The sequence below is a fragment of the Leptidea sinapis genome, chromosome 34, assembly GCF_905404315.1.
Source record: "Leptidea sinapis chromosome 34, ilLepSina1.1, whole genome shotgun sequence".
In the NCBI taxonomy this organism is placed as follows: domain Eukaryota; kingdom Metazoa; phylum Arthropoda; class Insecta; order Lepidoptera; family Pieridae; genus Leptidea; species Leptidea sinapis.
Window position 1 is genome coordinate 4,032,771 of NC_066298.1, and position 18,784 is coordinate 4,051,554.

The window sequence follows — 18,784 nt, forward strand, 5'->3', positions numbered from 1 at the left end:
ACTTAATAACAGTTTGTCCTCCTATTCCATAAAGGAAATTGAGGTTATAGATGATGTTCGATTATCTGCACAACTTTAAATGAAGAAAAAAGTGTTGGAATCAGATTATCTTGTAAAGCTAAGGAAGTTTGTGTAAGAGTATTGATAAAATTGGAAGCCAGAAATTTTCTCTGTGCTTCCCCTGATCTTAAATTGGCTTTGAACAAAACTGAGAAACAAAAAGAAAAGAAACTATAGCGTGCCATTTAAGCTGGCCCACATTTTAGCGCTCAATAAAGAGCAGATTCAGTCTTGTATGGAATTTGATCCATCTCGTATGGAATGCAACCCAAAATTGCTTAACTTTTTGAGGATCCCCCACTCTGTGAACGGTTAGATCACTTGGCAGTACTTCGAGATGTCGCTTCATCGTCTTCTACCGCATTTATCACGGGGAGTGTTCCAAAGATCTGTTTATCCTGATTTCTGCAGCTTAATTTCACTTGGATATAACCCTCACCATCTGTATGTGTGGCATTCCTCTACACATCGGTTTCCAAGGAACTTTTTTCCACGAACAAGAAAACTGTGGAATAAACTTTCAGCGTAATACGGCATTAAACATACCTTCAAAAATCACACACTCTCAAAAATTACCTTATTTTGAACATTGAATCTCCTTAGTAGTCTTTTCATAGACTCAGACAAATCTTTAATATTAAACATTCCTCGGTACAGAAAATTTCATTATAAAATAAACTTTTCATTTAGCCGACGTGTTATCGTGTCGATTTTGCCATATAATTTATTCAAAGTACATTTCGCTTGCATATGCATGTTCGCATGGCAGCGCCACGTTTGCATCGAGAGACATTTGTATGATAATTGATAGTTAAGCTGTTAATTAGTGGAGTGGATAGTGGCCTTATGCAAATTGTTTGAGTTCGGCATTGTCACACGGGCGACCTCTAACCAGGATTTAATTAAATGACACGTTTTTTAGCTTTTATAAGTGAGTTTATTTATGCAACAGAGAAAATAAAGATGGCTCTAGGCAAACCAAACGTAACCCAGTTCTTATACAGTTTATCTTCAGGTTAAACTAATTTGGTTTAACAACCACTTGCTTTTAACTACCAAAAATTTCACGCTTTGTTGAAAAGTAGAGATATATGACGGGGGAAGGTCGGTCACATAGTAAGGGTACCCGCGCACTGGAGCGGTCACAGCCATGATCAGACGGTTCGTCAGGAGTAATCGGGTCGCATTGTTGCAGTGGCGGCTCCAGCAGTTAATGAGCTGACATTAGAGGAGACGGATGTCGAGGAAGTGGCAGTCATTGCTTATTTCTCTTCTTATTCTTCTTCTTATACGGGCCGCAACAGTCACGACCCGTAGGCACAGAGAACAGGTCGCACCGACCAGGAAGCCGCAGCGGCCCCGTGCACGTTACAACCAGCAGCGTTTCTATATAAAATTCATAATTTTCTGAGCTGCATTTGGCCAGCCTGGTCGTAGACGGGTCGTGATCGCTCCAGTGCGCTCGCGCTCTAAGGAACCTTGTGACCCATTGTTGTGGGCATTTAAGACGACATCAAGTTACACAGACTTACAAACACTCAGTATAATAATTAGTTATGAATTACTTCAACATTCTGTTATTTTCGTGACATATTTTTTTTAATGTTTTTGTTTATTATTTTCTCATAAATGTGTTCAGTAATGGAACTCTAAAATATTTAATAAGTGATCACCGCCGCCCACATAGAGCAGCTTGAGGTTCGTTTTCATGGAATGAGAAAGAATCCAAAGAGGTGTTAGACAATTTTTAGGGTTACCATATCCGATGAGTAACCCACAGGAACACTATTATTATGGCTCAGACATCCTTCAATCTGTCTGTATTTCTGTCAGTTGGCAGTATCTCATAAAGTGTTTTTTTTTTACAACTGAATCTTTTAACATAGTATTTTAGCTAAAACAACACATAATAAAACAAACGATGACTAATTTCAAAATTGCTGAATAGCAAATTTAGAAAAATGTTTCTTTTACTAAAGTATTTAAAAAGTAAAAAGCGTTACCTCTTCAAGGATGGTAACGAACCATTTTGTACGAGTACATGTCGCACTTGACCACACTGCCCGCCAGATTTAACCTCCCATACGGTCCAGGGCAGTTTCTCGTACAACTCTGAAAGAGCGGCGATATCACAGCACGAATCTATCATAAATCGCGTTTTTTGTTTACAATAACCAAGCTTGTTGAACTAGAAACCCGTAACATAAGCTGCATAATGAAACCACGGACGATTTACCATAAACCACTTATTATTTTACATAAGAAGGATTCCGTGTCACCTTACATAACAGTGAGGCACCAAAACAAGCCGATAAACGTGTAAATACATAGCCCCACGCATACACTTACACTAATACAAGTCGATCGGCCGCCATTATGAGATTTGCCATCGTCTGTGACAGATCAGTTTGCGTGAAATAAAATATTTTAAAAATACCGTCGTGCGTTGTGAAAAAGTCTAAAAACAATACTATTATAGTATTTGTGGATATATGATTATTTAAGGGAGAAAAATTTGTGTAGCCCGTAACGGCACACACACTACCATAAAGGTGCTTCACTTTCTAATATTTCGGGCCGGAGTCCTTCTCTTTTTACTAGTCCGTGAATTAAACCTCGAGTATAATAAACACAAGTGGATCACACAACTAAGGCCCTCTTTCACCACATTCAAGTAAACTATCAAGTAAGCTAATCACTGAGTAAAGTCAATAGTAACATAACATGCGAATTTCACGACCTTAGAGTATCACTAATCTTAAGATTAACTGTCCCGTAACTAATTTGCCGCATCTTCTGCAAATTAACACGGTTACTTGACAGTTGCATGATATTATGTGCCTACTATTATGTATTATCATTTGTTGTTTTGTGCATCTTTTCAGAGGTAGCATAAAATAAATTGTTAGATATAGATTAATTCGATTTGATTGATCATCAATTGGACGAGTTAAGATTATTCTTCCATGGAACAAATACCAAGTATGCGTATATTTAAATTCCAAGATATCACCATATTTCTATTTAATAATACCAAAATATCCCTCTCGTATAAAGTATGCACTTCTCTCTCTTTTAATTTTATCCATAATAATGATATTCACACAAGTAACCACTAAATGACAAAAACTGTATTATACTATTTCCAGATGCTTTCTAGTTTCAAAGGTAAACAAACATCTGGCGCTAAACAGTGAAATGAACGCTCAACATTTAACAAAATCATAAATGACAATCTGCAATGACGTTTGACAAGTGACATTTGACGTAAAATTGAACGAATATGACGTGTGATAGCTTCATTACTTACCTAACCAATCAGTAGTTACTCAAGACATAATTTTCGCTTGTGAAATTGGCAAAAGATACTCATAACATGTAGCTTCCAATTAACGTTAATTGAGAAGTTACTAATCACAGCTTTACTTGGACATGGTGAACGAGGCCCTAAGCTGTATAATTAGTGAGGTCCGGTCATTCGAGTTTTCACTATATTCACTGTAGTCACGCGTGTTTTACTAATAAATAAATTCTTCAAAATTACCATGTGTGACTTTTAATTCATGATCATATTTCTTATTTTGCCACTTACAATATACTAGTGTATAGTCAATCAAATACTCGTGGTGGTGTCGTGGGGCGGGTTGTTGATACCTCCCCTTAGATATGGCGAGGAAAGCGATGGCTGGGCTTCTCGGGGACATTTAAGTTTTTAGTTGAAATATATAATAGCTCGCATAATAATTTTACTTAGTTACTGTGTGTGCTAATTAATACTTTTTGATTTATTTTTTTTCAGTTGAATTGAATCTCTCCTTCTCTTTTTTCATCTTAAACAAGTAAGTTAAGAACTTTTAGTTATTTTGATGCATGACTTTAAATCCAATGAGTTTCTTGCCACTTCTTCTTATTAAAACTCAACTTTTTCGAAGTGGTGATAAAGTCTTTAACATTTGTAAGTGTCATTTTGACCTAACTGAATACATGTTTATTCTTTATTTCTTTCTAAGCGAGCAAGAAGAACATCTCTCACAGAGATACAGCAAAGACAGCCAAGTTTGTAATTTGCAAGCTAGTATTTTGAATATTATACTAGTCTTTTTTTATTCTCAAAATTGATTCCTTTAGAATTATTTTTGATGTCATTTCTAATATACAAGGTAACCACTAGCTAATACACACATGGACAAATCAAAATTGGTCACGCATTATTACTGTCAGGTCTTCTATACGCTGATATATTCAAAGTCTATTCGTCATGTCAATGGCAAATCGATCCATTACTTTGAGAGTTAAGATGTCACAAACACATTAAGCATGTCGCACCCCTCGTTTGCGTCGAGGGCTAAAAATACTTTTATATTACGATAAACACTCCAAGATGAAATTTGCCTGAGAGTTAACGAGAGATTTCTCGAACTTTAGGTAATTTTCAGCTCTAATTAGATATCTTATATCTTTAAAGGAGTAGTTCTTGTATATATATAATCTGAATCTCGGAAACGGCTCCAACGATTTTCATAAAATTTAGTATACAGGGGGATTTATGAGGCGATAAATCGATCTAGCTAGGTTTCAATTTAAAAAAAAAATGTAGTTTTAACCGTGTTTTAATGAGAAACAGCTATAATGGCATAATAATACAAAATTTCGCCACTACATACAAGACTATAATAGCTCAGATGGGAAATTGCGTGATCCGGTAAGCAGAATACCCCGGTTCAAATCCAGATATTCTATTAGTTTGTTTTTGTTCAAGTATCGTACATTCTTAAAAATCCGAGCAAGGCTCGGTCGTCCAGATATTATATTATATTGACAAGTACCTGTATACCTCTAAAACGGGTGATTACCGCGCATCGGCTTGACTCTTCAGAGTTACGTTGAAATGTTTACTGCTTCTGCATCTTCTACCAAATATATGACGGGGAGCGTTCAGGTTGATATCAGCACTAGAATTTTCTGCTATCTGAATTTCTGGCTTTCCTCTTCAGTACGGTTTTCAAATAACATTCAATATATATTACATATGCGAATAAAATGTAAAACAATTATCAAACGTTGTACCACTATGATCATTACTAAAACCTACAACACGAGTAATCCTCTTCCGGAAATTTTACAATTATCTCACTCGAAGCCAAAATTTTTGAAGGTTTTATTTCTACCACGTGTGATTTCTTTACATTTTATTAACATTTCCTCCTTTTTAATAATCTTTTCCCAATATCCCTCAAATATTAATAGTTTCTAAGTGATTGATCAAAAACAAAATGCCTTCTTTTTGTTATCTTGTTTTGATAATAACAATTGCAATTTTAGAACCACGGCTTTACTGACGTTAGTAGATGACTTAAATAATAATTACTTGGGAGGCTACTTTGCACAGGATGTCGGCTAGATTATGGGTACAACAACGGCGCCCATTTCTGCCGTGAAGCAGTAATGTGTTAATATAACTGTGTTTTGGTGTGAAGGGTCTGAAATTACTGGCCAAATGAGACTTAACACCTTACGTCTCAAGGTGACGAGCGCAATTATAGTGCCAGTTTTTTTGGGTTTTTGAAGAATAGTGAGCAGACTACATTGTAATGGGCAAGGCGTATCAATTACCATCAGCAGAACGTCCTGCTCGTCTCGTCTTTTATTTTCATAAAAAAAACGTTACAATGATTCACGAAACATATAATTTAAACAATTGAAACGTTTATGTACTTATACTACTAATACTTTTATATATATATTTTTAATATATATGCACACAAATAAAATTAAACATCGGTTACTAACAACACATCATGCCATGGAGAGATCTTGAGGCTCAGAAAGATACATAAAATCCGCAACAAAACCATCGAGAAAAAACTAACCTTACAGATGTCCTTGAACATGCATTAAAATGAAATGGCAATGGGCAGGACATGTGGCTAGGGTCCCAGAATAAAGATGGACTCTAAAAGCGACAAGATGGAGTGGTCCCTCAGGTAACAGATACCGAGGCAGACCCAAAATGAGGTTAAGTGATGACCTTCTTACAGTGGCAGGCAAAAACTGGCTAGAGAAAGCAAAAAATAGAGAGTCGTGGAAGAAGATGGAGGAGGCATATACCCGGATGGGATCAAGATTATAGTTTAAGTAATAACATTAGTTTAAGGAATATTTTTAAGTTACACATTAAAATATGGTATCTCTAACTCTTGAATAAATATGCTTATTATTATTATATTATTATTACTCATATTTTTAGGAGCTGGATCAAGAAGTAAAACATTTTCCAACTTGTTGACAACCCTTATTGACAACGGTTGGCATGTTACAAAAGAGTCACGTGTTAAATTGGTTGTAACCGTTACATTTCGCAACAGTGCGGGTATCATGAATATAAAGGCAGATTACGTAAAACTCTGCTCATTTTAACATTCATGGAATATAAAACAGCGAATAATCTTATTTTTGAATCATACACGAACGAATGAATCTTGGTATAAAATAGGTTTATTGTTATTACTATTCTAAATGCATCTTACCAGATTAGTGGCCGTCGTATTATGCTTGCGTTGTTTGTTGCATTTTACTTTACCTAGCACCTAGTTTCTACTACGAAATGCTGCATTAGGACAGAAATAAAATAGGGGACCACTCATAGATAATTTAGCTCACCAGCAAAAAACGTAGGTGATCTTCTTATAATCCAACTATCTATAATCTAATCCAACAAAAAGAAAAAGTTACAGTAATCTATTGGTGTGAATGGAGTCTAACTTCTTGCCCGGCTTAAATTTACAAACTCAAAAGTTCATCGTTCGTTATTAAAAAACGTGAATCCCGAACTTACACAATTAAATAATCAGGGACTCCTCAGATACTCTTGGATATGGATCCGGATGGCACCAAAAGAGATTTTTGTTTAGGCGGCCATATTTGAACCAAACTTTACAATTGATAAAGGTGTGTTTCTCAAAACAGACAATATCATAATAATCTTAGATTAAGGATTGGTCTCCGCTGCGCTCCAATTACATAACGCACTACCTAAGAAACATAGCTTTTTTATTACGGCAATTATTAGATGCTTGTGTGCGTGGCATCTTGACACTCAATGGCGTCTTTCAAATTTTGTATTAGACGCTTCGTGTTATTTTACATTGAAATTAAAAGAATTCAAAATACTTACTGATGATATGTGATCAAAGTGTCATTCTTATTTCTTGTACTATTATTTTCAATTATATACCACCCGGCATTTTAGTTTCAATTATAAACAGACCATGTGGCACGACAACGTCACACATTGTTCGAGACTAGCTCGAGTAGGCCCACTTGGGCGTAATATTAGTTGCCGCACTTTGCGACTGCCTGCGGTATATTGTTGGAGCACAGCGGAGACCTATCCTTAATCTAAGATTGACAATAAAATATTTGTATGCCGAATTAATAAATCTAAATAAATAATTTTCATTTCATTTTATTTCATTTCATTATGTTTTCTTTTTCTCATTTTAGGTGATGTTTGTTTTCTACCAACGTGTTATCGGTTTTAGAGTTAATATGTACGTTTATTCGGCGATCTTGTGATTCCTCTGGTGTTTCAAGAGAGTATAGACTACGGTAATCACTTACCATCAGGTGACCCGTATTCTCATTTGTCCTCCTTTTAAATATACCAGTAGGAGGCTCCTTTGCACAGGACCATAACGGCGCCTATTTCTGCCATGAAGCAGCAATATGTAAACATTACTGTAATTCGGTCTGAAGGGCGCCGTAGATAGTGGAATCACTTGGCAAATGAGACCTAACATCTTATGTCTCAAGGTGACGAGCGCAATTGTCATGCCGCTCAGAGTTTTTGGGTTTTTCACAGAGTCCTGAGTGACACTGCACTGTAATGGGCAGGGCGTATCAATTAATTACCATCAGCTGAACGTCCTGCTTATCTCGTCCCTTATTTTCATAAAATAAAAATATATATGTAACTTATTTGGTGTCTGAAGATTTTAATGTAATATGAAAACTACTTTGCCACACAAGAGAGTCTTCTTTGGAACGAATCTGTCATTGCCAGCTTTGAGGGTACGAGAGCGGTGTCACTTTATGCCGTAAAGCAGTAAAAGTGCAAGGATTAATGTTTTTCCGTCTGAAGGGCTCCGTAGTTAGTGAAGTTACTGAGCTAATGAGCACCACATTATCATTTACCATTAGGGAACATCTTGCTCATCATATAGCCTGTACTATGGGCACAAGACAACGATATATTTAATACAATATACTTACTTTAACATACATAAATACATATAAACATTTTTTTTGTCCATTGTTTGTAATTTTTCACTTTGTTTGCTTTTCATACTTAGTCATAGTAACCTAAACTAATATTATATTGTATATTTTTTGTAAAATTCTCATGTATGTGATTTTATGTTAAATCTTATGAGAATAAATGTCTTTAAACCGAAATATCCATGACGCGGAAACGAACATACATATTCATCATAATGTTAATGTTTGCACCTACCGGGATGCGAGCCCGGTACGTCTCACTCAGTAGGCAGAGTCACTGGCCACTGGGCTGTATATAAGATTTGTGTAAAGTAAATATTGATAGTAAGAGTAATAGCGGTCTGTTTCTATGTTTGGTCTTGGATAGTAATGAGGCTCACGTGTGTACGTTTCATTAGCGAGAAATGTAATTATCGCCTCAATCCTCTCCCCCAGTGTACGCCCCGCCGCCCTTCATGTATCCGGCCATCGATGATGAGAGAACTTAGCTTTCATTTGTAATGTTCTATAGTTAAGGAGTATCTCCAGCAATAACTATAATAGTTATTTATGCAACTGTTGTGTAATAAGGGGTATAAAAACACTAATGTGGGTTGATAATAGTATCACATAAGTGCTTTAATACTTAATGATCAACAGTTGCATACAAGACTTTATCTACACCCATAATATGAATCCTCTATAAAAGATTCTGAAACAGTTACCTTACTGCTAACATTAAAGAAGCCCATACTAGTAACCACAAAGCACAAAGCGCCTACACCTTCCTTCAAGGCTGGCAATGCTCCTGTGATTCCTCTGGTGCTGCAAGAGAATGTGGGCGGCGGTGATCAGTTAACACCAGGCGACCCGTACGCTCGTTTGTCCTCCTTTTCCATAAAAAACATCTTTAATAGTGGATTTAAAACATGGGTATAGATAAAATAAATTAGTCAGCTTTAGCTTGTTCATATATCGTACAGCCGATAAAAAATCGGCAATTTACCATAACACTTTGAACGTGATTACGAATATACAAGTAATAGAGTATAAAATAACAGAATATTAAAATGTAAATTGATATATGTTTAAAGGAGTTAATTTCAATAGATTTTATGTTTTAACTATCTATGTATTTTAATAATTATACTTAAATAAAGGTATTGTACGTATTCTGGAGTACGTAACTGCTGTTATTTTTACAATAATTACAACGTTTAATGCAAGCTACACCAAAAACTTAGCGCTAAATGTCAGCCGCGCTTGGATATCCTGCCATTAGCCGTTCTTATTTCGGCGTTCAGCATTTAAACGCGTTTTAGCTGTAAACGTATTCAGTTTATGTTGGTGAAATGCGGATAGAAGGAATTAACTTGATTACGTACCGCGCTAGAGATATGTCGGACTCTGAAATAAAGAACACATAATTTTATTGAAGATGTGATGAGCCGAAGAATGCTAAGATCAGCTGGACTTAGAAAATTTCAAAAGCTACTCCAACGCGATGCCAGGAACTGTTACAGATGAAGAACAGGAAGCTACTCTCCTCGTGTGTTTCATGTATAATCATTCAGCGTGAAAGTAAAAAAAGCTAGGTAGCTATTTAAATGAGTATTGTCAGATCATGTTTGCCTTAACACAAGATCCGTTTGTCAATATCCTGACTTCATTGATACCAAAGATATATTTTACTCCTGCAGTAAGGCAGATGATGTAACTTTGATCAAAGTTATATTTCGATTAGGATTATCTGGAAGACCAACACTTTTAAATGAAAAACAGTTCGTCTGTGAGTTTTACCTCATTGTGCCATTTGGTGTCGAGACTCTTTTACGTGTGGGGCCCAGAAAGAGTGCTCGGAATATGTAGAATGTTACTATCTACGATCCTCAACACTACTACTGGAAACCTGGCAGATATTTCAGATATCCTAATTATTCTTGTCAATGATGATGCTTTTTCTTTATCTCTACGTTTAAAGTAATGAAATTTGTGTTTTTTGTTGGCAGGTAGCTTCCGGTAAATAGATCTTGCTGAGCTGTCTACTTTCTGTCATTTCAAGTCTCGATATCAAAGGTAAGTTGCAAAGAGTACGTATTTTAAAATATACTTCGTTACTCTTCGTAGCTGGAACGATAAGATGGAACAATCACAGATTAATTTGGACAAGTCCATACGTTTTTTCGTATTTTATGATCATCCAATTACAATACTATTGTATTTATAAGAATTTATCTCTTATATCGTATAACATAATATTATGTGATATAAATTTCAAATAAAAGCAAAATAACATAGGTAGATGGTTGAAACTGATGTCAGTATTTTCAGAACCTTAGCAGTTTTACTTCAAAAAATACAAATATCGTATAAAGAGAGATTAGATGTGGATGCGATAGACCTACAAAAGCGGATCGAACGATTTTGATAATTTTTTTAAGGATTCTTCAGATTAGCTCAGCGAGTGAGTCTGTTTTCGGTAGCGATCGAAGTAGTAGATTTTTCTTGTTTATTTTTGCAAGGTTACTATGTTACCAAAAGAAATAGTCTGTATAAGTTTCATGCTACATCTAGAACTTAATCAATAAAGTTGACCTCAAATTGTGATAAGCAACGCAAGGGCATATTAAAGAATATTATTACAAGTCAAAGGTATTATAAATTAAACTAGCTTCATTAACAAATAACCGCAACGTACACCTGGTGGACTTTTGCTTAGTCTTTGTTACACAATGAGAAAATATACATTATTTATAGGAAATACGGATTTCCTATGGCTTTTATAAGTTTACTTGGATAATACAGTTACAGTGCAATATACATTGTAAGAACTTATTAACTTAAAATTCAAATTTTGTAGGTAATATTCGAAATTATTTACCCAAAATTTTTAAAAACTATCCAAAACGTACTTTCATTGTGGATATTCACTGCCCGATTTATTAAAATATTGTAGGATGTGATTTACGAAGTTTTTGTTCTTTTGCATGTATCTCGACGGCGGTCGCGTCGGAGTTAGTGGAAGCTTTGGCCGTTATTGCGATCAACCGTATGTTGCGCAAATTTTTACTCCTGGTCATCCCACTTCTGAATGTTTTTAACAACAATCAAAAAGGTTTTTTGAGCTGTTGTGTTATAAAGTCTACTTTCTGTCATTTCAAGTATCGATATCAAAGGTAAGTTGCAAAGAGTACGTATTTTAAAATATACTTCGTTACTCTTCGTAGCTGTATTAAGTTTTAAGGCTGCTAGAATTTATCCCGAGAATTCGCCAAAACAGCTATCTGTTACCATTTCCTGACGGTTTATATAAAGCTTATATTTTTATAAAAAATAATGTTATGTCTACAGAATACGAGAAGAAAATTCATTATGTCATTAAATTTCATAGACAGTGCGAAAAAATATCACCAAAATACCCCTAAATTTTGCAGTTGGAGCCATGCCAATTGTCTAATCTAGATAAAAATTGTACGAAACTTTATTGATTGTACACTAATACTATATAACATGACACTGTTAGTTTTGTAAAGAAAATTCTATTATGTTTGTAATAAATAAACAATGCTTCTAATTCCGAATCAAAACTATTTTCCAAATTAACTCCGTACGATTCCTCAAAGCCGTTTCCTCGGTAACCAGCCTTATATCTCTGCGCGCCCCCCGCGAGCGATAGAATATATATTATATATATAGAATATACATTATAGCATTATATATTATTAGAAATGTGATAGGAAATATCATAAAATATTGGGTGGAATACAAATACCACATGGTAATATTAATTCAAAGAACAATTCTTTATAACACAACAGCTCAAAAAACCTTTTTGATTGTTGTTAAAAACATGCAGAAGTGGGATGACCAGGAGTAAAAATTTGTGCAACATACGGTTGATCGCAACTACAGCCAAAGCTTCCACTAACTCCGACGCGACCGCCGTCGAGATACTTGCAAAAACACAAAATCTTCCTAAATGACATCCTACAATATTTTAATAAATCGGGCAGTCAATATCCACAGTAAAAGTACGTTTTGGATAGTTTTCAAAAATTTTGGGTAAATAATTTCGAATATTACCTACAAAATTTGAATTTTAAGTTAATAAGTTCTTACAATGTATATTGCACTGTAACTGTATTATCCAAGTAAACTTATAAAAGCCATAGGAAATCCGTATTTCCTATAAATAATGTATATTTTCTCATTGTGTAACAAAGACTAAGCAAAAGTCCACCAGGTGTACGTTGCGGTTATTTGTTAATGAAGCTAGTTTAATTTATAATACCTTTGACTTGTAATAATATTCTTTAATATGCCCTTGCGTTGCTTATCACAATTTGAGGTCAACTTTATTGATTAAGTTCTAGATGTAGCATGAAACTTATACAGACTTTTTCTTTTGGTAACATAGTAACCTTGCAAAAATAAACAAGAAAAATCTACTACTTCGATCGCTACCGAAAACAGACTCACTCGCTGAGCTAATCTGAAGAATCCATAAAAAAATTATCAAAATCGTTCCATCCGCTTTTGTATGTCTATCGCATCCACATCTAATCTCTCTTTATACGATATTTGTATTTTTTGAAGTAAAACTGCTAAGGTTCTGAAAATACTGACATCAGTTTCAACCATCTACCTATGTTATTTTGCTTTTATTTGAAATTTATATCACATAATATTATGTTATACGATATAAGAGATAATTTTATTTTTTTATTTATTTTTATTTTATTTTATTCGGGAAACAAACAGTACAACTTAATACACTTAAAAAATAAAACTTAAAATATAAATCACTGACCAATAAAAGTTTCCACAATTAAATAGTACATAGAAAAATGCGAGCAAATTAATTACAATTTAAAAGTACCTATTTGTAATGAAAATAATAAATATTAATTAAATATATTGAATTGAAAATAACAAAATATTTATAGAAAATTATATATGATTTTAGTAATAATATTAATAATAATAGCATACATTTTTAAGTTAATAAAGAGATGCAATATTTATTATATATAATACTAATGAGAATTAATTAAAACTAAGACATTTTCTTAATTTGTTCAATCAATTTCTGTATCGACCCTGAAAAGTAATCAATTGAACAGAATTCTTTGTTTTATACTAAACAAGAACGATGAATGAAGGCATTTTGTGCATAGTTAGTGCGTGTAGTATGTAAACTAAATAAAGATTTAATTCGCGAAGATTGTCTTGGACATCGGAAATTAAGGCAATTAAGAAGAAGTGGAGAGTCAATCATATTATGAAGTAATTTTAGCAGAAATTTTGATCCTTTACCTTACGACGTTTTTCCAGAGAGATTAAGTTAGGAACATATTGATCGATAGCGGAACACCTAAATTTTAAATGCTTTAAGAATTTCGTTTGAATTTTCTCTATTTCTTGAATATGGACATTGTAATGAGGATTCCAAATTACCGAGCCGAATTCAAGTAAAGAACGCACAAATGCATTAAATAGAAGAATCAAGGTGGTAATATGTTTAAAATCTTTACTGACTCTAAGAACAAACCCAAGCATGCGATAGGCTTTTGCAGTCACACATCTATAGTGGTGAATAAAGGTTAACGAGGAGTCAAGGTGAACGCCCAAATCTCTCACCCATGAAACCCGTTCAATAAGATTTTTATTTAAAGTGTACTTGAATTTAATAGCATTTTTTTTGCGAGAAAAAGATATTTCATATTTCATATATTCATTCATCCTGTAATAAGCTACAATCCGAAGGTTTACTTATTGTTTTATATATCTTCATATCATCAGCATAGAGAAGAATTGAAGAATGTTTAAATACTGCAATAATGTCATTTATGTATAGGTTAAATAAAAGGGGTCCAAGATGAGATCCTTGAGGAACACCAGAAGTAACAGGCACGAACGTAGAGCAGTAACCTTTAACTGTAACAGCCTGGCTTCGATCCCTGAGGTATGAAGTAAGCCAACGGAGCAGGTCGCCATGTATACCGAGTTCTTCAATTTTACGAATTAAAATAAGATGACAGATTTTATCAAAAGCTTTTGAATAGTCGGTATACACAACATCCACCTGGAAGCCCTGATCCATTGCAGTAGTTACCTGATGAACAAACTCACATAAGTTGGACTCCACAGATTTATTGCTAACGAAACCATGCTGTTGAGGAATAATAATGGGTCGTAGAATAGGAAAAACACAATCAAATATAATTTTTTCAAAAAGTTTAGCAATAGTACATAATTTGGATATGGGTCTGTAATTTTTCACATTGTGCTTGTCACCTGATTTAAAAACTGGTACCACATAACTTTGTTTCCACAGTTGAGGCATAACGCCACTACAAATAGATTTGTGGAATAATAAATAAAGAGGAAGAGATAGAGAGGCACGACACGTCTTCAAAAAAATAGGAGGCAAGCCATTTGGCCCACTTCCCTTATTAATATCCAGTTTACTGAGGTATCTCTTTACTATAATAGCAGAAAGTGAAACTGATCCAATGCTAACAGAGCTATACTTACTCGAAGCACTTACACAATTATTATTGTAGGTTAAGACAGGTGATTCATAAATGGATTCAAAATACTTACTAAAAAGGGAACAAATATCATTTCCATCACTTGCCGTTAATTCGCTTAAATTCATTATATCAGGGATATAACTAGAAGAGTTTTTCGCTCGGACAAATGACCAAAAGAATTTGCTACAATTTTTTATTTTGTTTTCAGAATTTGAAATATACAAGTCATAATATTTAGTTTGTAACCTTTTTTCGCGATCACGCAACAGACTAAACGTATCATAATCAGAAATTCTGTTATAAATTTTCCATTTCCTATGATACTTTAATTTTTCTTTAATAACTTTTATTAAGCATCTAGGGTACCAGCAGGGAAAGTTATGGGTAATTCTTAAAATTTTGACTGGAATAAAATCATTTACAATTTTATGCATTATTTCATAAAAAACATTAACTGCATCCAAGATATCACGGCCATCCAATAATTCAAACCAATTAATATCGGACAGTGCATTATTGATTTCCTCGTAGTTAGCACGGTGAAAAAGTCGAATCAATCTAGCATTTGGCTTAATTAATCGTAAGTTCTGGATAGAAAATAATATTCCCAGAGCTGGGTGATGTGCATCCTCTTTAACAGGCGGTTGAGTGCAACGACTAACGGAACAGTGGCAGTCACTAAAAACAAGATCTAAAAATCTGCCATTGACATTATGAACTGAATTAAATTGCCTCAGATCAGCAAAATTCATAAAGTTGGCCAAGGCATACACCAGACTATTATCGTCGCAAAGGTTACACAGGATCATGACATTGTCATTCCTATCCCACTGCGCAGTCGGGACATTAAAGTCACCCAACACCAAGAAACTATCGTTAGGATAATTTAGCTTCTCATCCGAAACCAATTCAAAGAAATCAATAAGCCTCTCACAATGATGGTTAATATTAGGGAAATAGCAGCAATATATATGAAGTGACCTGGTTATTGCAGTAGACATCAACGATACTGTTACTTTCACTATTTCAGCTGAAAAGTTGCTCAATTGAATGGATGTCGACGAACGAACTGTTATGTTAGACTTTAAGGCGATAAGTACACCGCCGCCCATTTTGTCACCACGTACATTATAATTCCTATCACATCTATGGACAGTGTATCTTGAATCAAAGAGTTCGGAATCAAAAATACCATCATACAACCACGTTTCGCTAAGACAGATAATATCATACTCCCCATGCAACATTGCCCTGAAGAACTTATTAGTTTTGGTACGCAAGCCTCGTACGTTTTGGTACAAAATGTTTAAATTATATCCCATGATTTAAAAAGTTTAAAGCAATTACACGTACAAAAAAATTCTGTAAAATAATAATTATAACTCCACTATTCAATATTTGCCTGGTATTAAAAGAAAAATTATAATATATTACATAATAAATATAAAAAATAACTATATTAACATACATTAAATAGATTCCGCGACTAAAAACCCATATAAAAGATAACTTATAAACACAAATGCCTTCACAAACGTTAAAAATTAAAATTGAGCAAAATGCATTATAAAGATATAAACAACTATAGCAGGAAAACAAAAAGACTCCATAACATGATGTGCCATAGGTAGATATATAAGTAATCCTTATACAATTTTGTTTAAATCATTCACATTACATATTTAGTACAGCGCTATTTTCGGAACGTCTTAACATTATACTGCAATTTTTTATCCAAACATATTTATAATTCTTCTCCTTTGCTATTTTTTTTACAGATAGCAGCAAGGTTTTATTTGAACTTGTTAGATGCTCGTTAAAGTAAACATTATTATAATTGTTTGAAAAACCTAAATCATTACCCTTTATCTTTAGTTTTCTTGCTTGTGCAAGGAATTCATCTTTTTTCCATCGACTTAAAAATTTCACAATGATAGGTTTACACTTTTTAGCATCCTTATTTTTGTTTTTGGTGGCAACTCTGGTGATAAAATCAATGTCGGTGCTGGGATCAATTTTAATGGAGGTTTTGCTGGCAACATTTTGTAAAATAGAATACAGATTTTCATTTTTATGTTCAGGAATTCCATAGATTTCAATATTCGATCGACGAGCCCATTGCTCACGATTATTGTTTTTTGTAAGGATTGATTGCATTGTAGATTTTACTTCCTCAAACTCAGATAACTATTCACTATGCTGATTTAATTCTTTTTCACATTTTTCAATACGTAAAATTAAACTATCAAATTTTGAATTAAAGAAGTCCAAAGATTCCTTAATACAATTGAAATCCTGTCGAATCGATATTAATTCATCTTTGAGTGGAACAAGTGCTGATTTAAATTCATCCTTCAAGCTTGAAAATTCCGATGTGACAACCGTCCTAATCAACTCCAGTAAATTGTTATCATTTTCGGCTTCTTCACATGACGTGTCCACATGAATACGCGAAAATGAACTACCACCTCTTTTAAAATTTATATTTTCATTTGACTTATTAATGACACCACTACTACGTATAGGAGTATTATCGTTGTTTGTTTGCCTGGGTAACATTAAAGAGCACTCCGGGCACATCCAATGCTTCTTCAACTCATTTTTTAATTCCTTTTTATTATCAGTTGCAAAGAGGCACTGAACATGATAATTTTGTCTACATTTAGTGCAAGTGATAATCTCACCACTGCTTCCTGTTGTCAACTTGCAACACGCAAACTTCATATTTTATTTATAATAAGAATATACTAAAATAAATAAAATAATAAAATGTTATTCACGGCCGAGATTTGAACCACGGACTTTCAACTGTTTAAGTTTGGACAGTCTTGAATACCGCAACGCCAAACTGTCTTGAGTGCAAATGTTGAAATAAGGCATCCAATATTGCACTACTGGCCACAACATTAACTGAGGTCATTGAACTTATTAGCTGAAGGACACACAATGTCACCTCACAACAATATCAATCACAAGATTTCATGTTTGAATACTTCAAAATAAGCACTAAACTAACTGATTTTATGTTTAATAGCACTAGTAGTTCAGCTTAGATATTAATTAACATAAAGAACACACTTCTTATCAAGTTTTTACTGTTTATATACTTCTTTTTGAATAAAATATTACGATGAAACGGAATTACACTTGCTCAGCACGACATCGCACTGTTGACTTTTTGTTGACAATTTCTTATAAATACAATAGTATTGTAATTGGATGATCATAAAATACGAAAAAACGTATGGACTTGTCCAAATAAATCTGTGATTGTTCCATCCGTAAGACAAGAAAAATTAAGGTCGAATTATTCTATTATAATGAATTATCTTACATACTCGTAATAACCTACAAACAATACGGCGTCTGTCCCTGAAAGCCAGCCAGTCGTCACAATGGCTGCTCAATCCTCGCAAGCGTTAATTCGTGGTCAACTAAATGCTCGTCAGTTTACACTCCAGTATATCCTGCACACGAATTTCAATCGTATCATAATCAACGCAAGGCTTGTATCTGTACCTTCATTTTCTCGTCTCTCGATTATTAATAGTACGTTTTGAATAGGCATCGTTTCATCACTCAATTATAGCCTTGGATTAGATCTAGCAGTTAGTTCTAATAACGTCCTTGGTAAAATATATCCAATGGATGATTCATGTATTAATTCAAGTGAGTAACGTACAACTATAAATTTGTTGATATCGATTTCAATTTTAGAATTGTTAAAAAACGGTTGTGTGATAAAGGTTATTATAACATAAATTATTTTCTTAATAAAATAAAAAAAATTGACTTTATTAAATACATTATTAAAGTTTACGCAATTCATTATTACAAGAAAATAAAACCTTGTTTAATCTTAGCACCGATCATTAACGTTTAACTTAGGAAGCACATACTCAAAGCTTGGTAGTTTTCTTTAACGTAATACT

The 18,784-nt window shown here is 33.9% G+C and overlaps 1 protein-coding gene across 3 annotated transcripts in view; it reads left to right on the forward strand.

Annotated features, from left to right (window-relative positions):
* The window catches only part of LOC126974953 (somatostatin receptor type 2-like), a 147,165-nt gene that overhangs the window by 24,038 nt on the left and 104,343 nt on the right, over window positions 1-18,784 (forward strand). For 2 of the 3 annotated variants that reach the window (XM_050822711.1, XM_050822714.1), the window contains exon 2: window positions 10,326-10,392. The exons of the other annotated variant lie outside the window; for it this stretch is intronic. The gene's annotated coding sequence lies outside the window, so the exon portion shown is untranslated. The remainder of the gene's footprint in view (window positions 1-10,325; window positions 10,393-18,784) is intronic. 3 annotated transcript variants of the gene reach the window in all.